Genomic DNA, 26,865 nt, shown 5'->3' with positions numbered 1-26,865 from the left:
AGTAACAAAGACATACACAGACACCAAGTAACGAAGACATACACTGATACCCAGTAACACGGACACACACTTACACCAAGTGGTAAAGACATACACTGATACCCAGTAACAAAGACACACACTTACACCAAGTATCACAGACATACGCAGACACCAAGTAACAAAGACTTACACTGATACCCCGTAACACAGACACACACTTACACCAAGTAACAAAGACATACACTGACACCAAGTAACAAAGACATACACTTACACCAAGTAACACAGACATACACTGACACCAAGTAACAAAGACATACACTTACACCAAGTAACAAAGACACACACTTACACCAAGTAACAAAGACATACTCTGACACCAAGTAACAAAGACATACACTTACACCAAGTAACACAGACATGCACTGACATCAAGAAACAAATACATGCACTGACATCAAGTAACAAAGACGCAAACTTACACCAAGTAACACAGACATACAATGACACCTAGTATCAAAGACATACACTGACACCAAGTAACAAAGACAGAAACTGATACCCAGTAACAGAGACACACAGTTACACCAAGTCACAAAGACATACACTGACACCCAGTAACAAAGACATACACTGACAACCAGTAACAAAGACACACACTGACACCAAGTAACAAAGACACTCACTGAGACCAAATAACAAAGACATCCACAGACACAAATTAACAAAGACATACACTGATACCCAGTAACAAAGACACACACTTACACCAAGTAACAAATACATACACTGACACCAAGTAACAAAGACATAGACTTACACCAAGTAACTAAGACATACACTGACACCAAGTAACAAAGTCATACACTGATACACGGTAACACAGACACACACTTACACCAAGTATCACAGACATACACAGACACCAACTAACAAAGACATACACTGATACCCAGTAACACAGACAAACACTTACACCAAGTAACAAAGACATAAACCGACACCAAGTAACAAATACATACACTTACACCAAATAACACAGACATACATTGACACCAAGTAACAAAGATATACACTTGCACCAACTAACAAAGACACACACTTACACCAAGATACACAGACATACACTGACACCAAGTAACAAAGACATACACTGACACCAAGTAACAAAGACATACAATTTCAGCAAGTAACAAAGACACACACTTACACCAAGTAACAAAGACATACACTGACACCAAGTAACAAAGACATACACTTACACCAAGTAACACAGACATGCACTGACACCAAGTAACAAAGTCATACACTGATACCCGGTAACACGGACACACACTTACACCAAGTAACAAAGACATACAATGACACCAAGTAACAAAGACATACACTTACACCAAGTAACACAGACATACACTGACACCAAGTAACAAAGACATACACTTAGAGCAAGTAACAAAGACACACACTTACACCAAGTATCACAGACATACATAGACACCAACTAACAAAGACACTCACTGACACCAAATAACAAAGACATCCACAGACACAAATTAACAAAGACATACACTGATACCCAGTAACAAAGACACACACTGACAGCAAGTAACAAAGACACACACTGTCACCAAGTAACAAAGACATACACAGACACCAAGTAACGAAGACATACACTGATACCCAGTAACACGGACACACACTTACACCAAGTGGTAAAGACATACACTGATACCCAGTAACAAAGACACACACTTACACCAAGTATCACAGACATACGCAGACACCAAGTAACAAAGACTTACACTGATACCCCGTAACACAGACACACACTTACACCAAGTAACAAAGACATACACTGACACCAAGTAACAAAGACATACACTTACACCAAGTAACACAGACATACACTGACACCAAGTAACAAAGACATACACTTACACCAAGTAACAAAGACACACACTTACACCAAGTAACAAAGACATACTCTGACACCAAGTAACAAAGACATACACTTACACCAAGTAACACAGACATGCACTGACATCAAGAAACAAATACATGCACTGACATCAAGTAACAAAGACGCAAACTTACACCAAGTAACACAGACATACAATGACACCTAGTATCAAAGACATACACTGACACCAAGTAACAAAGACAGAAACTGATACCCAGTAACAGAGACACACAGTTACACCAAGTCACAAAGACATACACTGACACCCAGTAACAAAGACATACACTGACAACCAGTAACAAAGACACACACTGACACCAAGTAACAAAGACACTCACTGACACCAAATAACAAAGACATCCACAGACACAAATTAACAAAGACATACACTGATACCCAGTAACAAAGACACACACTTACACCAAGTAACAAATACATACACTGACACCAAGTAACAAAGACATAGACTTACACCAAGTAACTAAGACATACACTGACACCAAGTAACAAAGTCATACACTGATACACGGTAACACAGACACACACTTACACCAAGTATCACAGACATACACAGACACCAACTAACAAAGACATACACTGATACCCAGTAACACAGACAAACACTTACACCAAGTAACAAAGACATAAACCGACACCAAGTAACAAATACATACACTTACACCAAATAACACAGACATACATTGACACCAAGTAACAAAGATATACACTTGCACCAACTAACAAAGACACACACTTACACCAAGATACACAGACATACACTGACACCAAGTAACAAAGACATACACTGACACCCAGTAACACAGACACACACGGACACCAAGTAACAAAGACAGGCAATTACAACAAGTAACAAAGACATACACTTACACCAAGTATTTGGACAGACACTGACACCAAGTAACAAAGACATACACTGATACCCAGTAACACAGACACACACTTACACCAAGTAACAAAGACATACACTGACACCAAGTCACAAAGACACACACTGACACCCAGGAACAATGACATACACTTACACCAAGCAACAAAGACATACTCGGATACCCAGTAACACAGACACACACTTACACCAAGTAACAAAGACATACACTGACACCCAGTAACAAAGACATACACTGACACCAAGTCACAAAGACATACACTGATACCCAGTAACAAAGACACACACTGATACCCAGTAACACAGACACACACTTACACCAAGTAACAAATACATACACTGACATCCAGTAACAAAGACATACACTGACACCCAGTAACACAGACACACACGGACACCAAGTAGCAAAGACACACACTTACACCAAGTAACACAGACAGACACTGACACCCAGTAACACAAACAAACACACTGACACCAAGTAACAAAGACTTACACTGACACCCAGTAACAAAGACATACACTGACACCAAGTCACAAAGACATACACTGATACCCAGTAACAAAGACACACACTGATACCCAGTAACACAGACACACACTTACACCAAGTAACAAATACATACACTGACATCCAGTAACAAAGACATACACTGACACCCAGTAACACAGACACACACGGACACCAAGTAGCAATGACACACACTTACACCAAGTAACACAGACAGACACTGACACCCAGTAACACAAACAAACGCACTGACACCCAGTAACACAGACACACACTGACACCAAGTAACAAAGACTTACACTGACACCCAGTAACACAGACACACACTGGGCGGCACAGTGGCGCAGTGGTTAGCACTGCAGCCTCACAGCTCCAGGGACCAGGGTTCGATTCTGGGTACTGCCTGTGCGGAGTTTGGAAGTTCTCCCTGTGTCTTCGTGGGTTTCCTCCGGGTGCTCCGGTTTCCTCCCACATGCCAAAGACTTGCAGGTTGGTAGGTTAATTGGCCATTATAAATTGCCCCTAGTATAGGTAGGTGGTAGGGAAATATATAGGGACCGGTGGGGATGTTATTGGAATATGGGATTCGTGTCGGATTAGGATAAATGTTTGGTTGATGGTCGGCACGGACTGGGTGGGCCGGAGGGACTGTTTCAGTGCTGTATCTCTAAACTAAACTAAATACTGACACCTAGTGTCACAGACACACACTGACACCCAGTAACACAGACACGCACTGACACCAAGTAACAAAGACATGCACTAACACCAAGTAACAAAGACATACACTGATACACAGTAACACAGACACACACTGACTCCAAGTAACAAAGACATACACTGATACCCAGTAACACAGACACACACTTTCACCAAGTAACAAAGACACACACTTACACCAAGATACACAGACATACACTGACACCAAGTAACAAAGACATACACTGACACCAAGTAACAAAGACATACACTTTCAGCAAGTAACAAAGACACACACTTACACCAAGTAACAAAGACATACACTGACACCAAGTAACAAAGACATACACTTACACCAAGTAACACAGACATGCACTGACACCAAGTAACAAAGTCATACACTGATACCCGGTAACACGGACACACACTTACACCAAGTAACAAAGACATACAATGACACCAAGTAACAAAGACATACACTTACACCAAGTAACACAGACATACACTGACACCAAGTAACAAAGACATACACTTAGAGCAAGTAACAAAGACACACACTTACACCAAGTATCACAGACATACACAGACACCAAGTAACAAAGACATACACTGATACCCAGTAACAAAGACACACACTGACACCAAGTAACAAAGACACTCACTGACACCAAATAACAAAGACATCCACAGACACAAATTAACAAAGACATACACTGATACCCAGTAACAAAGACACACACTTACACCAAGTAACAAATACATACACTGACACCAAGTAACAAAGACATAGACTTACACCAAGTAACTAAGACATACACTGATACCCAGTAACAAAGACACACACTGACAGCAAGTAACAAAGACACACACTGTCACCAAGTAACAAAGACATACACAGACACCAAGTAACGAAGACATACACTGATACCCAGTAACACGGACACACACTTACACCAAGTGGTAAAGACATACACTGATACCCAGTAACAAAGACACACACTTACACCAAGTATCACAGACATACGCAGACACCAAGTAACAAAGACTTACACTGATACCCCGTAACACAGACACACACTTACACCAAGTAACAAAGACATACACTGACACCAAGTAACAAAGACATACACTTACACCAAGTAACACAGACATACACTGACACCAAGTAACAAAGACATACACTTACACCAAGTAACAAAGACACACACTTACACCAAGTAACAAAGACATACTCTGACACCAAGTAACAAAGACATACACTTACACCAAGTAACACAGACATGCACTGACATCAAGAAACAAATACATGCACTGACATCAAGTAACAAAGACGCAAACTTACACCAAGTAACACAGACATACAATGACACCTAGTATCAAAGACATACACTGACACCAAGTAACAAAGACAGAAACTGATACCCAGTAACAGAGACACACAGTTACACCAAGTCACAAAGACATACACTGACACCCAGTAACAAAGACATACACTGACAACCAGTAACAAAGACACACACTGACACCAAGTAACAAAGACACTCACTGACACCAAATAACAAAGACATCCACAGACACAAATTAACAAAGACATACACTGATACCCAGTAACAAAGACACACACTTACACCAAGTAACAAATACATACACTGACACCAAGTAACAAAGACATAGACTTACACCAAGTAACTAAGACATACACTGATACCAAGTAACAAAGTCATACACTGATACACGGTAACACAGACACACACTTACACCAAGTATCACAGACATACACAGACACCAACTAACAAAGACATACACTGATACCCAGTAACACAGACAAACACTTACACCAAGTAACAAAGACATAAACCGACACCAAGTAACAAATACATACACTTACACCAAATAACACAGACATACATTGACACCAAGTAACAAAGATATACACTTGCACCAACTAACAAAGACACACACTTACACCAAGATACACAGACATACACTGACACCAAGTAACAAAGACATACACTGACACCCAGTAACACAGACACACACGGACACCAAGCAACAAAGACAGGCAATTACAACAAGTAACAAAGACATACACTTACACCAAGTATTTGGACAGACACTGACACCAAGTAACAAAGACATACACTGATACCCAGTAACACAGACACACACTTACACCAAGTAACAAAGACATACACTGACACCAAGTCACAAAGACACACACTGACACCCAGGAACAATGACATACACTGACACCAAGCAACAAAGACATACTCGGATACCCAGTAACACAGACACACACTTACACCAAGTAACAAAGACATACACTGACACCCAGTAACAAAGACATACACTGACACCAAGTCACAAAGACATACACTGATACCCAGTAACAAAGACACACACTGATACCCAGTAACACAGACACACACTTACACCAAGTAACAAATACATACACTGACATCCAGTAACAAAGACATACACTGACACCCAGTAACACAGACACACACGGACACCAAGTAGCAAAGACACACACTTACACCAAGTAACACAGACAGACACTGACACCCAGTAACACAAACAAACACACTGACACCAAGTAACAAAGACTTACACTGACACCCAGTAACAAAGACATACACTGACACCAAGTCACAAAGACATACACTGATACCCAGTAACAAAGACACACACTGATACCCAGTAACACAGACACACACTTACACCAAGTAACAAATACATACACTGACATCCAGTAACAAAGACATACACTGACACCCAGTAACACAGACACACACGGACACCAAGTAGCAAAGACACACACTTACACCAAGTAACACAGACAGACACTGACACCCAGTAACACAAACAAACGCACTGACACCCAGTAACACAGACACACACTGACACCAAGTAACAAAGACTTACACTGACACCCAGTAACACAGACACACACTGGGCGGCACAGTGGCGCAGTGGTTAGCACTGCAGCCTCACAGCTCCAGGGACCAGGGTTCGATTCTGGGTACTGCCTGTGCGGAGTTTGGAAGTTCTCCCTGTGTCTTCGTGGGTTTCCTCCGGGTGCTCCGGTTTCCTCCCACATGCCAAAGACTTGCAGGTTGGTAGGTTAATTGGCCATTATAAATTGCCCCTAGTATAGGTAGGTGGTAGGGAAATATATAGGGACCGGTGGGGATGTTATTGGAATATGGGATTCGTGTCGGATTAGGATAAATGTTTGGTTGATGGTCGGCACTGACTCGGTGGGCAGGAGGGCCTGTTTCAGTGCTGCATCTCTAAACTAAACTAAATACTGACACCTAGTGTCACTGACACCCAGTAACACAGACACACACTGACACCAAGTAACAAAGACATACACTGACATCCAGTAACAAAGACATACACTGACACCCAGTAACACAGACACACACGGACACCAAGTAACAAAGACACACACTTACACCAAGTAACACAGACAGACACTGACACCCAGTAACACAAACAAACACACTGACACCCAGTAACACAGACACACACTGACACCAAGTAACAAGGACATACACTGACACCCAGTAACACAGACACACACTTACATCAAGTAACAAATACATACACTGACACCAAGTAACAAAGTCATACACTTACACCAAGTAACAAAGACATACACTGACACCAAGTAACAAAGTCATACACTGATACCCGGTAACACAGACACACACTTACACCAAGTATCACAGACATACACAGACACCAACTAACAAAGACATACACTGATACCCAGTAACACAGACATACACTGAGAAAAGTAACAATGACGCACACTTACACCCAGTAACACAGAAGCACACTTACAATAAGTAACAAAGACAGAAACTGATACCCAGCAACACAGACACACACTTACACCAAGTCACAGAGACAAACACTGACACCCAGTAACAAAGACACACACTGACAGCAAGTAACAAAGACACACACTGTCACCAAGTAACAAAGACATACACTGATACCCAGTAACACAGACACACACTTACACCAAGTAACAAAGACATACAATGACACCAAGTAACAAAGACATACACTTACACCAAGTAACACAGACTTACACTGACACCAAGTAACAAAGACATACACTTACAGCAAGTAACAAAGACACACACTTACACCAAGTAACAAAGACATACACTGACACCAAGTAACAAAGACATACACTTACACCAAGTAACACAGACATGCACTGACACCAAGTAACAAAGTCATACACTGATACCCGGTAACACGGACACACACTTACACCAAGTAACAAAGACACACACTTACACCAAGTAACAAAGACAGACACTGACACCCAGTAACACAAACAAACACACTGACACCCAGTAACACAGACACACACTGACACCAAGTAACAAGGACATACACTGACACCCAGTAACACAGACACACACTTACATCAAGTAACAAATACATACACTGACAACAAGTAACAAAGACATACACTTACACCAAGTAACAAAGACATACACTGACACCAAGTAACAAAGTCATACACTGATACCCGGTAACACAGTCACACACTTACACCAAGAATCACAGACATACACAGACACCAACTAACAAAGACATACACTGATACCCAGTAACACAGACATACACTGAGACCAAGTAACAATGACGCACAACTACACCCAGTAACACAGAAGCACACTTACAATAAGTAACAAAGACAGAAACTGATACCCAGCAACACAGACACACACTTACACCAAGTCACAAAGACAAACACTGACACCCAGTAACAAAGACACACACTGACAGCAAGTAACAAAGACACACACTGTCACCAAGTAACAAAGACATACACTGATACCCAGTAACACAGACACACACTTACACCAAGTAACAAAGACATACAATGACACCAAGTAACAAAGACATACACTTACACCAAGTAACACAGACATACACTGACACCAAGTAACAAAGACATACACTTACAGCAAGTAACAAAGACACACACTTACAGCAAGTAACAAAGACATACACTGACACCAAGTAACAAAGACATACACTTACACCAAGTAACACAGACATGCACTGACACCAAGTAACAAAGTCATACACTGATACCCGGTAAAGCGGACATACACTTACACCAAGTAACACAGACATACACTGACACCAAGTAACAAAGACATACACTTACAGCAAGTAACAAAGACACACACTTACACCAAGTATCACAGACATACACAGACACCAACTAACAAAGACATACACTGATACCCAGTAACAAAGACACACACTGACACCAAGTAACAAAGACACTCACTGACACCAAATAACAAAGACATCCACAGACACAAATTAACAAAGACATACACTGATACCCAGTAACAAAGACACACACTTACACCAAGTAACAAATACACACACTGACACCAAGTAACAAAGACATAGACTTACACCAAGTAACTAAGACATCCACTGACACCAAGTAACAAAGTCATACACTGATACACGGTAACACAGACACACACTTACACCAAGTATCACAGACATACACAGACACCAACTAACAAAGACATACACTGATACCCAGTAACACAGACAAACACTTACACCAAGTAACAAAGACATAAACCGACACCAAGTAACAAATACATACACTTACACCAAATAACACAGACATACACTGACACCAAGTAACAAAGACATACACTGACACCCAGTAACACAGACACACACGGACACCAAGTAACAAAGACAGACAATTACAACAAGTAACAAAGACATACACTTACACCAAGTATTTGGACATACACTGACACCAAGTAACAAAGACATACACTGATACCCAGTAACACAGACACACACTTACACCAAGTAACAAAGACATACACTGACACCAAGTCACAAAGACACACACTGACACCCAGGAACAAAGACATACACTGACACCAAGTAACAAAGACATACTCGGATACCCAGTAACACAGACACACACTTACACCAAGTAACAAAGACATACACTGACACCCAGTAACAAAGACATACACTGACACCAAGTCACAAAGACATACACTGATACCCAGTAACAAAGACACACACTGATACCCAGTAACACAGATACACACTTACACCAAGTAACAAATACATACACTGACATCCAGTAACAAAGAGATACACTGACACCCAGTGACACAGACACACACGGACACCAAGTAACAAAGACATACACTGACACCCAGTAACACAGAAGCACACTTACAAGAATTAACAAAGACAGAAACTGAGACCCAGCAACACAGAAACTCTCTTACACCAAGTCACAAAGACATACACTGACACAAAGTAACAAAGACAAACACTGACACCCAGTAACAAAGACACACACTGACAGCAAGTAACAAAGACACACACTGACAGCAAGTAACAAAGACACACACTGTCACCAAGTAACAAAGACATACACAGACACCAAGTAACGAAGACATACACTGATACCCAGTAACACGGACTCACACTTACACCAAGTGGTAAAGACATACACTGATACCCAGTAACAAAGACACACACTTACACCAAGTATCACAGACATACGCAGACACCAAGTAACAAAGACATACACTGATACCCCGTAACACAGACACACACTTACACCAAGTAACAAAGACATACACTGACACCAAGTAACAAAGACATACAATTACACGAAGTAACACAGACATACACCGACACCAAGTGACAAAGACATACACTTACACCAAGTAACAAAGACACACACTTACACCAAGTAACAAAGACATACTCTAACACCAAGTAACAAAGACATACACTTACACCAAGTAACACAGACATGCACTGACATCAAGAAACAAATACATGCACTGACATCAAGTAACAAAGACGCAAACTTACACCAAGTAACACAGACATACACTGACACCTAGTATCAAAGACATACACTGACACCAAGTAACAAAGACAGAAACTGATACCCAGTAACAGAGACACACAGTTACACCAAGTCACAAAGACATACACTGACACCCAGTAACAAAGACATACACTGACAACCAGTAACAAAGACACACACTGACACCAAGTAACAAAGACACTCACTGACACCAAATAACAAAGACATCCACAGACACAAATTAACAAAGAGATACACTGATACCCAGTAACAAAGACACACACTTACACCAAGTAACAAATACATACACTGACACCAAGTAACAAAGACATAGACTTACACCAAGTAACTAAGACATACACTGACACCAAGTAACAAAGTCATACACTGATACACGGTAACACAGACACACACTTACACCAAGTAACAAAGACATAAACCGACACCAAGTAACAAATACATATACTTACACCAAATAACACAGACATACACTGACACCAAGTAACAAAGATATACACTTGCACCAACGAACAAAGACACACACTTACACCAAGATACACAGACATACACTGACACCAAGTAACAAAGACATACACTGACACCCAGTAACACAGACACACACGGACACCAAGTAACAAAGACAGACAATTACAACAAGTAACAAAGACATACACTTACACCAAGTATTTGGACATACACTGACACCAAGTAACAAAGACATACACTGATACCCAGTAACACAGACACACACTTACACCAAGTAACAAAGACATACACTGACACCCAGTAACAAAGACATACACTGACACCAAGTCACAAAGACATACACTGATACCCAGTAACAAAGACACACACTGATACCCAGTAACACAGACACACACTTACACCAAGTAAAAAATACATACACTGACATCCAGTAACAAAGAGATACACTGACACCCAGTAACACAGACACACACGGACACCAAGTAACAAAGACATACACTGACACCCAGTAACACAGAAGCACACTTACAATAATTAACAAAGACAGAAACTGAGACCCAGCAACACAGAAACTCACTTACACCAAGTCACAAAGACATACACTGACACAAAGTAACAAAGACAAACACTGACACCCAGTAACAAAGACACACACTGACAGCAAGTAACAAAGACACACACTGTCACCAAGTAACAAAGACATACACAGACACCAAGTAACGAAGACATACACTGATACCCAGTAACACGGACACACACTTACACCAAGTGGTAAAGACATACACTGATACCCAGTAACAAAGACACACACTTACACCAAGTATCACAGACATACGCAGACACCAAGTAACAAAGACATACACTGATACCCCGTAACACAGACACAAACTTACACCAAGTAACAAAGACATACACTGACACCAAGTAACAAAGACATACAATTACACGAAGTAACACAGACATACACTGACACCAAGTGACAAAGACATACACTTACACCAAGTAACAAAGACACACACTTACACCAAGTAACAAAGACATACTCTAACACCAAGTAACAAAGACATACACTTACACCAAGTAACACAGACATGCACTGACATCAAGAAACAAATACATGCACTGACATCAAGTAACAAAGACGCAAACTTACACCAAGTAACACAGACATACACTGACACCTAGTATCAAAGACATACACTGACACCAAGTAACAAAGACAGAAACTGATACCCAGTAACAGAGACACACAGTTACACCAAGTCACAAAGACATACACTGACACCCAGTAACAAAGACATACACTGACAACTAGTAACAAAGACACACACTGACACCAAGTAACAAAGACACTCACTGAGACCAAATAACAAAGACATCCACAGACACAAATTAACAAAGACATACACTGATACCCAGTAACAAAGACACACACTTACACCAAGTAACAAATACATACACTGACACCAAGTAACAAAGACATAGACTTACACCAAGTAACTAAGACATACACTGACACCAAGTAACAAAGTCATACACTGATACACGGTAACACAGACACACACTTACACCAAGTAACAAAGACATAAACCGACACCAAGTAACAAATACATACACTTACAGCAAATAACACAGACATACACTGACACCAAGTAACAAAGATATACACTTGCACCAACGAACAAAGACACACACTTACACCAAGATACACAGACATACACTGACACCAAGTAACAAAGACATACACTGACACCCAGTAACACAGACACACACGGACACCAAGTAACAAAGACAGACAATTACAACAAGTAACAAAGACATACACTTACACCAAGTATTTGGACATACACTGACACCAAGTAACAAAGACATACACTGATACCCAGTAACACAGACACACACTTACACCAAGTAACAAAGACATACACTGACACCAAGTCACAAAGACACACACTGACACCCAGGAACAAAGACATATACTGACACCAAGTAACAAAGACTTACTCGGATACCCAGTAACACAGACACACACTTACACCAAGTAACAAAGACATACACTGACACCCAGTAACAAAGACATACACTGACACCAAGTCACAAAGACATACACTGATACCCAGTAACAAAGACACACACTGATACCCAGTAACACAGACACACACTTACACCAAGTAACAAATACATACACTGACATCCAGTAACAAAGACATACACTGACACCCAGTAACACAGACACACACGGACACCAAGTAGCAAAGACACACACTTACACCAAGTAACACAGACAGACACTGACACCCAGTAACACAAACAAGCACACTGACACCCAGTAACACAGACACACACTGACACCAAGTAACAAAGACTTACACTGACACCCAGTAACACAGACACACACTGGGCGGCACAGTGGCGCAGTGGTTAGCACTGCAGCCTCACAGCTCCAGGGACCAGGGTTCGATTCTGGGTACTGCCTGTGCGGAGTTTGGAAGTTCTCTCTGTGTCTGCGTGGGTTTCCTCCGGGTGCTCCGGTTTCCTCCCACATGCCAAAGACTTGCAGGCTGGTAGGTTAATTGGCCATTATAAATTGCCCCTAGTATAGGTAGGTGGTCGGGAAATATATAGGGACCGGTGGGGATGTTATTGGAATATGGGATTCGTGTCGGATTAGGATAAATGTTTGGTTGATGGTCGGCACTGACTCGGTGGGCCGGAGGGCCTGTTTCAGTGCTGTATCTCTAAACTAAACTAAATACTGACACCTAGTGTCACAGACACACACTGACACCCAGTAACACAGACACACACTGACACCAAGTAACAAAGACATACACTGACATCCAGTAACAAAGACATACACTGACACCCAGTAACACAGACACACACGGACACCAAGTAACAAAGACACACACTTACACCAAGTAACACAGACAGACACTGACAGCCAGTAACACAAACAGACACACACTGACACCAAGTAACAAGGACATACAATGACACCCAGTAACACAGACACACACTTACATCAAGTAACAAATACATACACTGACACCAAGTAACAAAGACATACACTTACACCAAGTAACAAAGACATACACTGACACCAAGTAACAAAGTCATACACTGATACCCGGTAACACAGACACACACTTACACCAAGTATCACAGACATACACAGACACCAACTAACAAAGACATACACTGATACCCAGTAACACAGACATACACTGAGACCAAGTAACAATGACGCACACTTACACCCAGTAACACAGAAGCACACTTACAATAAGTAACAAAGACAGAAACTGATACCCAGCAACACAGACACACAATTGCACCAAGTCACAAAGACAAACACTGACACCCAGTAACAAAGACACACACTGACAGCAAGTAACAAAGACACACACTGTCACGAAGTAACAAAGACATACACTGATACCCAGTAACACAGACACACACTTACACCAAGTAACAAAGACATACAATGACACCAAGTAACAAAGACATACACTTACACCAAGTAACACAGACATACACTGACACCAAGTAACAAAGACATACACTTACAGCAAGTAACAAAGACACACACTTACACCAAGTAACAAAGACATACACTGACACCAAGTAACAATGACATACACTTACACCAAGTAACACAGACATGCACTGACACCAAGTAACAAAGTCATACACTGATACCCGGTAACATGGACACACACTTACACCAAGTATCACAGACATACACAGACACCAACTAACAAAGACATACAATGATACCCAGTAACAAAGACACACACTGACACCAAGTAACAAAGACACACACTGACACCAAATAACAAAGACATCCACAGACACAAATTAACAAAGACATACACTGATACCCAGTAACAAAGACACACACTTACACCAAGTAACAAATACATACACTGACACCAAGTAACAAAGACATAGACTTACGCCAAGTAACTAAGACATACACTGACACCAAGCAACAAAGTCATACACTGATACACGGTAACACAGACACACACTTACACCAAGTATCACAGACATACACAGACACCAACTAACAAAGACATACACTGATACCCAGTAACACAGACAAACACTTACACCAAGTAACAAAGACATAAACCGACACAAAGTAACAAATACATACACTTACACCAAATTACACTGACATACATTGACACCAAGTAACAAAGATATACACTTGCACCAACTAACAAAGACACCCACTTACACCAAGATACACAGACATACACTGACACCAAGTAACAAAGACATACACTGACACCCAGTAACACAGACACACACGGACACCAAGTAACAAAGACAGATAATTACAACAAGTAACAAAGACATACACTTACACCAAGTATTTGGACAGACACTGACTCCAAGTAACAAAGACATACACTGATACCCAGTAACACAGACACACACTTACACCAAGTAACAAAGACATACACAGACACCAAGTCACAAAGACACACACTGACACCCAGGAACAAAGACATACACTGACACCAAGTAACAAAGACATACTCGGATACCCAGTAACACAGACACACACTTACACCAAGTAACAAAGACATACACTGACACCCAGTAACAAAGACATACACTGACACCAAGTCACAAAGACATACACCGATACCCAGTAACAAAGACACACACTGATACCCAGTAACACAGACACACACTTACACCAAGTAACAAATACATACACTGACATCCAGTAACAAAGACATACACTGACACCCAGTAACACAGACACACACGGACACCAAGTAGCAAAGACACACACTTACACCAAGTAACACAGACAGACACTGACACCCAGTAACACAAACAAACACACTGACACCCAGTAACACAGACACAAACTGACACCAAGTAACAAAGTCTTACACTGACACCCAGTAACACAGACACACACTGGGCGGCACAGTGGCGCAGTGGTTAGCACTGCAGCCTCACAGCTCCAGGGACCAGGGTTCGATTCTGGGTACTGCCTGTGCGGAGTTTGGAATTTCTCCCTGTGTCTGCGTGGGTTTCCTCCGGGTGATCCGGTTTCCTCCCACATGCCAAAGACTTGCAGGTTGGTAGGTTAATTGGCCATTATAAATTGCCCCTAGTATAGGTAGGTGGTAGGGAAATATATAGGGACCGGTGCGGATGTTATTGGAATATGGGATTCGTGTCGGATTAGGATAAATGTTTGGTTGATGGTCGGCACTGACTCGGTGGGCCGGAGGGCCTGTTTCAGTGCTGTATCTCTAAACAAAACTAAATACTGACACCGAGTGTCACAGACACACACTGACACCAAGTAACAAAGACATACACTGACATCCAGTAACAAAGACATACACTGACACCCAGTAACACAGACACACACGGACACCAAGTAACAAAGACACACACTTACACCAAGTAACACAGACAGACACTGACACCCAGTAACACAAACAAACACACTGACACCCAGTAACACTGACACATACTGACACCAAGTAACAAGGACATACACTGACACCCAGTAACACAGACACACACTTACATCAAGTAACAAATACAGACACTAACACCAAGTAACAAAGACATACACTGATACACAGTAACACAGACACGCACTGACTCCAAGTAAAAAAGACATACACTAACACCAAGTAACAAAGTCATACACTGATACCCAGTAACACAGACACACACTTTCACCAAGTAACAAAGACACACACTTGCACCAAGTAACAAAGACACACACTTACACCAAGTAACAAAGACATACACTGACACCAAGTAACAAAGACATACACTTACACCAAGTAACACAGACATACACTGACACCAAGTAACAAATACATGCACTGACACCAAGTAACAAAGACGCAAACTTACACCAAGTAACACAGACAAACACTGACACCAAGTATCAAAGACATACACTGACACCAAGTAACAAAGACAGACACTGATACCCAGTAACAGAGACACACACTTACATCAAGTAACAAATACAGACACTGACACCAAGTAACAAAGACATACACTTACACCAAGTAACAAAGACATACACTGACACCAAGCAACAAAGTCATACACTGATACCCGGTAACAAAGACACACACTTACACCAAGTATCACAGACATACACAGACACCAACTAACAAAGACATACACTGCTACCCAGTAACACAGACATACACTGAGACCAAGTAACAATGACGCACACTTACACCCAGTAACACAGAAGCACACTTACAATAAGTAACAAAGACAGAAACTGATACCCAGCAACACAGACACACACTTACACCAAGTCACAGAGACAAACACTGACACCCAGTAACAAAGACACACACTTACACCAAGTAACAAAGACATACACTGACACCAAGTAACAAAGACATACACTTACACCAAGTAACAAAGACATACACTGATACCAAGTAACACAGACACACACTTACACCAAGTAACAAAGGCATACAATGACACCAAGTAACAAAGACATACACTTACACCAAGTAACACAGACATACACTGACACCAAGTAACAAAGACATACACTTACAGCAAGTAACAAAGACACACACTTACACCAAGTAACAAAGACATACACTGACACCAAGTAACAAAGACATACACTTACACCAAGTAACACAGACATGCACTGACACCAAGTAACAAAGTCATACACTGATACCCGGTAGCACGGACACACACTTACACCAAGTATCACAGACATACACAGACACCAACTAACAAAGACATACACTGATACCCAGTAACACAGACATACACTGACACCAAGTAACAAATACATGCACTGACACCAAGTAACACAGACATACACTGACACCAAGTAACAAAGACATACACTTACAGCAAGTAACAAAGACACACACTTACACCAAGTAACAAAGACATACACTGACACCAAGTAACAAAGACATACACTTGCACCAAATAACACAGACATACACTGACACCAAGTAACAAAGATATACACTTGCACCAACTAACAAAGACACACACTTACACCAAGTTACACTGACATACACTGACACCAAGTAACAAAGACATACACTGACACCCAGTAACACAGACATACACGGACACCAAGTAACAAAGACAGACAATTACAACAAGTAACAAAGACATACACTTACACCAAGTATTTTGACATACACTGACACCAAGTCACAAAGACACACACTGACACCCAGGAACAAAGACATACACTGACACCAAGTAACAAAGACTTACTCTGATACCCAGTAACACAGACACACACTTACAGCAAGTAACAAAGACATACACTGACACCCAGTAACAAAGACATACACTGACACCAAGTCACAAAGACATACACTGATACCCAGTAACAAAGACACACACTGATACCCAGTAACACAGACACACACTTACACCAAGTAACAAAGACATACACTGACATCCAGTAACAAAGACATACACTGACACCCAGTAACACAGACACACACGGACACCAAGTAACAAAGACACACACTTACACCAAGTAACACAGACAGACACTGACACCCAGTAACACAAACAAGCACACTGACACCCAGTAACACAGACACACACTGACACCAAGTAACAAGGACATACACTGACACCCAGTAACACAGACACACACTTACATCAAGTAACAAATACATACACTGTCACCAAGTAACAAAGACATACACTTGCACCAAGTAACAAAGACATACATTGACACCAAGCAACAAAGTCATACACTGATACCCGGTAACACAGACACACACTTACACCAAGTATCACAGACATACACAGACACCAACTAACAAAGACATACACTAATACCCAGTAACACAGACATACACTGACACCAAGTAACAATGACGCACACTTACACCCAGTAACACAGAAGCACACTTACAATAAGTAACAAAGACAGAAACTGATACCCAGCAACACAGACACACTCTTACACCAAGTCACAAAGACAAACACTGACACCCAGTAACAAAGACACACACTGACAGCAAGTAACAAAGACACACACTGTCACCAAGTAACAAAGACATACACTGATACCCAGTAACACAGACACACACTTACACCAAGTAACAAAGACATACAATGACACCAAGTAACAAAGACATACACTTACACCAAGTAACACAGACATACACTGACACCAAGTAACGAAGACATACACTTACAGCAAGTAACAAAGACACACACTTCCACCAAGTAACAAAGACATACACTGAAACCAAGTAACAAAGACATACACTTACACCAAATAACACAGACATGCACTGACACCAAGTAACAAATACATGCACTGACACCAAGTAACAAAGACGCAAACTTACACCAAGTAACACAGACATACACTGACACCAAGTATCAAAGACACACACTGAGACCAAGTAACAAAGACAGACACTGATACCCAGTAACAGAGACACACACTTACACCAAGTCACAAAGACACACACTGACACCAAGTAACAAAGACATCCACAGACACAAATTAACAAAGACATACACTGATACCCAGCATCAAAGACACACACTTACACCCAGTAACAAATACATACACTAACACCAAGTAACAAAGACATAGACTTACACCAAGTAACAAAGACATACACTGACACCAAGTAACAAAGTCATACACTGATACCCGGTAACACGGACACACACTTACAGCAAGTATCACAGACATACACAGACACCAACTAACAAAGACATACACTGATACCCAGTAACACAGACATACACTGACACCAAGTAACAAATACATGCACTGACACCAAGTAACACAGACATACACTGACACCAAGTAACAAAGACATACACTTACAGCAAGTAACAAAGACACACACTTACACCAAGTAACAAAGACATACACTGACACCAAGTAACAAAGACATACACTTACACCAAATAACACAGACATACACTGACACCAAGTAACAAAGATATACAGTTGCACCAACTAACAAAGACACACACTTACACCAAGTTACACAGACATACACTGACACCAAGTAACAAAGACATACACTTACACCAAGTATTTTAACATACACTGACACCAAGTAACAAAGACATACACTGATACCCAGTAACACAGACACACACTTACACCAAGTAACAAAGACATACACTGACACCAAGTCACAAAGACACACACTGACACCCAGGAACAAAGACATACACTGACACCAAGTAACAAAGACATACTCTGATACCCAGTAACACAGACACACACTTACACCAAGTAACAAAGACATACACTGACACCCAGTAACAAAGACATACACTGACACCAAGTCACAAAGACAGACACTGATACCCAGGAACAAAGACATACACTGACACCAAGTAACAAAGACATACTCTGATACCCAGTAACACAGACACACACTTACACCAAGTAACAAAGACATACACTGACACCCAGTAACAAAGACATACACTGACACCAAGTCACAAAGACACACACTGATACCCAGCAAGACAGACACACACTTACACCAAGTCACAAAGACAAACTCTGACACCCAGTAACAAAGACACACACTGACAGCAAGTTACAAAGACACACACTGTCACCAAGTAACAAAGACATACACTGATACCCAGCAACACAGACACACACTTACACCAAGTAACAAAGACATACACTGACATCCAGTAACAAAGACATACTCTGACACCCAGTAACACAGACACACACGGACACCAAGTAACAAAGACACACACTTACACCAAGTAACACAGACAGACACTGACACCCAGTAACACAAACAAACACACTGACACCCAGTAACACAGACACACACTGGGAGGCACAGTGGCGCAGTGGTTAGCACTGCTGCCTCACAGCTCCAGGGACCAGGGTTCGATTCTGGGTACTGCCTGTGCGGAGTTTGGAAGTTCTCCCTGTGTCTGCGTGGGTTTCCTCCGGGTGCTCCGGTTTCCTCCCACATGCCAAAGACTTGCAGGTTGGTAGGTTAATTGGCCATTATAAATTGCCCCTAGTATAGGTAGGTGGTAGGGAAATATATAGGGACCGGTGGGGATGTTATTGGAATATGGGATTCGTGTCGGATTAGTATAAATGTTTGGTTGATGGTCGGCACTGATTCGGTGGGCCGGAGGGCCTGTTTCAGTGCTGTATCTCTAAACTAAACTAAATACTGACACCTAGTGTCAAAGACACACACTGACACCCAGTAACACAGACACACACTGACACCAAGTAACAAAGACATACACTAACACCAAGTAACAAAGACATACACTGATGCACAGTAACACAGACACACACTGACTCCAAGTAACAAAGACATACACTAACACCAAGTAACAAAGACATACACTGATGCACAGTAACACAGACACACACTGACTCCAAGTAACAAAGACATACACTAACACCAAGTAACAAAGTCATGCACTGATACCCAGTAACACAGACACACACTTTCACCAAGTAACAAAGACACACACTTGCACCAAGTAACAAAGACACACACTTACACCAAGTAACAAAGACATACACTGACACCAAGTAACAAAGACATACACTTACACCAAGTAACACAGACATACACTGACACCAAGTAACAAATACATGCACTGACACCAAGTAACAAAGACGCAAACTTACACCAAGTAACACAGACAAACACTGACACCAAGTATCAAAGACATACACTGACACCAAGTAACAAAGACAGACACTGATACCCAGTAACAGAGACACACACTTACACCAAGTCACAAAGACATACAATGACACCCAGAAACAAAGACATACACTGACACCAAGTAACAAAGACATCCACAGACACAAATTAACAAAGACATGCACTGATACCCAGTAACAAAGACACACACTTACATCAAGTAACAAATACATACACTGACACCAAGTAACAAAGACATACACTTACACCAAGTAACAAAGACATACACTGACACCAAGTAACAAAGTCATACACTGATACCCGGTAACACGGACACACACTTACACCAAGTATCACAGACATACACAGACACCAACTAACAAAGACATACACTGATACCCAGTAACACAGACATACACTGACACCAAGTAACAAATACATACACTGACACCAAGTAAAAAAGACATACACTTACAGCAAGTAACAAAGACACACACTTACACCAAGTAACAAAGACATACACTGACACCAAGTAACAAAGACATGCACTTACACCAAATAACACAGACATACACTGACACCAAGTAACAAAGATATACACTTGCACCAACTAACAAAGACACACACTTACACCAAGTTACACTGACATACACTGACACCAAGTAACAAAGACATACACTGACACCCAGTAACACAGACATACACGGACACCAAGTAACAAAGACAGACAATTACAACAAGTAACAAAGACATACACTAACACCAAGTATTTTGACATACACTGACACCAAGTAACAAAGACATACACTGACACCCAGGAACAAAGACATACACTGACACCAAGTAACAAAGACATACTCTGATACCCAGTAACACAGACACACACTTACACCAAGTAACAAAGACATACACTGACACCCAGTAACAAAGACATACACTGACACCAAGTCACAAAGACATACACTGATACCCAGTAACAAAGACACACACTGATACCCAGTAACACAGACACACACTTACACCAAGTAACAAAGACATACACTGACACCCAGTAACACAGACATACACGGACACCAAGTAACAAAGACACACACTTACACCAAGTAACACAGACAGACACTGACACCCAGTAACACAAACAAACACACTGACACCAAGTAACACAGACACACACTGACACCAAGTAACAAGGACATACACTGACACCCAGTAACACAGACACACACTTACATCAAGTAACAAAGACATACACTGACACCAAGTAACAAAGACATACACTTACACCAAGTAACAAAGACATACACTGACACCAAGTAACAAAGTCATACACTGATACCCGGTAACACAGACACACACTTGCACCAAGTATCACAGACATACACAGACACCAACTAACAAAGACATACACTGATACCCAGTAACACAGACATACACTGAGACCAAGTAACAATGACGCACACTTACACCCAGTAACACAGAAGCACACCTACAATAAGTAACAAAGACAGAAACTGATATCCAGCAACACAGACACACACTTGCACCAAGTCACAAAGACAAACACTGACACCCAGTAACAAAGACACACACTGACAGCAAGTAACAAAGACACACACTGTCACCAAGTAACAAAGACATACACTGATACCCAGTAACACAGACACACACTTACACCAAGTAACAAAGACATACAATGACACCAAGTAACAAAGACATACACTTACACCAAGTAACACAGACATACACTTACACCAAGTAACACAGACATACACTGACACCAAGTAACAAAGACATACACTTACAGCAAGTAACAAAGACACACACTTACACCAAGTAACAAAGACGTACACTGACACCAAGTAACAAAGACGCAAACTTACACCAAGTAACACAGACATACACTGACACCAAGTATCAAAGACATACACTGACACCAAGTAACAAAGACAGACACTGATACCCAGTAACAGAGACACACACTTACACCAAGTCACAAAGACATACACTGGCACCCAGTAACAAAGACACACACTGACACCAAGTAACAAAGACACACACTGACACCAAGTAACAAAGACATCCACAGACACAAATTAACAAAGACATACACTGATACCCAGCAACAAAGACACACACTTACACCAAGTAACAAAGACATAGACTTACACCAAGTAACAAAGACATACACTGACACCAAGTAACAAAGTCATACACTGATGCCCGGTAACACGGACACACACTTACACCAAGTATCACAGACATACACAGACACCAACTAACAAAGACATACACTGATACCCAGTAACACAGACATACACTGACACCAAGTAACAAATACATGCACTGACACCAAGTAACACAGACATACACTGACACCAAGTAACAAAGACATACACTTACAGCAAGTAACAAAGACACACACTTACACCAAGTAACAAGGACATACACTGACACCAAGTAACAAAGACATACACTTACACCAAATAACACAGACATACACTGACACCAAGTAACAAAGATATACACTTGCACCAACTAACAAAGACACACACTTACACCAAGTTACACAGACATACACTGACACCAAGTAACAAAGACATACACTTACACCAAGTATTTTGACATACACTGACACCCAGTAACAAAGACATACACTGATACCCAGCCACACAGACACACACTTACACCAAGTAACAAAGACATACACTGACACCAAGTAACAAAGACATACACTGACACCAAGTCACAAAGACACACACTGACACCCAGGAACAAAGACATACACTGACTCCAAGTAACAAAGGCATACACTGATACCCGGTAACACGGACACACACTTACACCAAGTATCACAGACATACACAGACACCAACTAACAAAGACATACACTGATACCCAGTAACACAGACATACACTGACACCAAGTAACAAATACATGCACTGACACCAAGCAACACAGACATACACTGACACCAAGTAAAAAAGACATACACTTACAGCAAGTAACAAAGACACACACTTACACCAAGTAACAAAGACATACACTGACACCAAGTAACAAAGACATACACTAACACCAAATAACACAGACATACACTGACACCAAGTAACAAAGATATACACTTGCACCAACTAACAAAGACACACACTTACACCAAGTTACACTGACATACACTGACACCAAGTAACAAAGACATAAACTGACACCCAGTAACACAGACATACACGGACACCAAGTAACAAAGACAGACAATTACAACAAGTAACAAAGATATACACTTACACCAAGTATTTTGACATACACTGACACCAAGTGACAAAGACATACACTGAAACCCAGTAACACAGACACACACTTGCACCAAGTAACAAAGACATACACTGACACCAAGTCACAAAGACACACACTGACACCCAGTAACACAGACACACACTTACACCAAGTAACAAAGACATACACTGACACCCAGTAACAAAGACATACACTGACACCAAGTCACAAAGACATACACTGATACCCAGTAACAAAGACACACACTGATACCCAGCAACACAGACACACACTTACACCAAGTCACAAAGACAGACACTGATACCCAGTAACAGAGACACACACTTACACCAAGTCACAAAGACACACACTGACACCAAGTAACAAAGACATCCACAGACACAAATTAACAAAGACATACACTGATACCCAGCATCAAAGACACACACTTACACCCAGTAACAAATACATACACTAACACCAAGTAACAAAGACATAGACTTACACCAAGTAACAAAGACATACACTGACACCAAGTAACAAAGTCATACACTGATACCCGGTAACACGGACACACACTTACAGCAAGTATCACAGACATACACAGACACCAACTAACAAAGACATACACTGATACCCAGTAACACAGACATACACTGACACCAAGTAACAAATACATGCACTGACACCAAGTAACACAGACATACACTGACACCAAGTAACAAAGACATACACTTACAGCAAGTAACAAAGACACACACTTACACCAAGTAACAAAGACATACACTGACACCAAGTAACAAAGACATACACTTACACCAAATAACACAGACATACACTGACACCAAGTAACAAAGATATACAGTTGCACCAACTAACAAAGACACACACTTACACCAAGTTACACAGACATACACTGACACCAAGTAACAAAGACATACACTTACACCAAGTATTTTAACATACACTGACACCAAGTAACAAAGACATATACTGATACCCAGTAACACAGACACACACTTACACCAAGTAACAAAGACATACACTGACACCAAGTCACAAAGACACACACTGACACCCAGGAACAAAGACATACACTGACACCAAGTAACAAAGACATACTCTGATACCCAGTAACACAGACACACACTTACACCAAGTAACAAAGACATACACTGACACCCAGTAACAAAGACATACACTGACACCAAGTCACAAAGACAGACACTGATACCCAGGAACAAAGACATACACTGACACCAAGTAACAAAGACATACTCTGATACCCAGTAACACAGACACACACTTACACCAAGTAACAAAGACATACACTGACACCCAGTAACAAAGACATACACTGACACCAAGTCACAAAGACACACACTGATACCCAGCAAGACAGACACACACTTACACCAAGTCAC

Source organism: Heterodontus francisci, unplaced genomic scaffold (genome assembly GCF_036365525.1).
Source record: "Heterodontus francisci isolate sHetFra1 unplaced genomic scaffold, sHetFra1.hap1 HAP1_SCAFFOLD_52, whole genome shotgun sequence".
NCBI lineage: Eukaryota > Metazoa > Chordata > Chondrichthyes > Heterodontiformes > Heterodontidae > Heterodontus > Heterodontus francisci.
Note: the sequence above shows the minus strand (reverse complement) of the source record.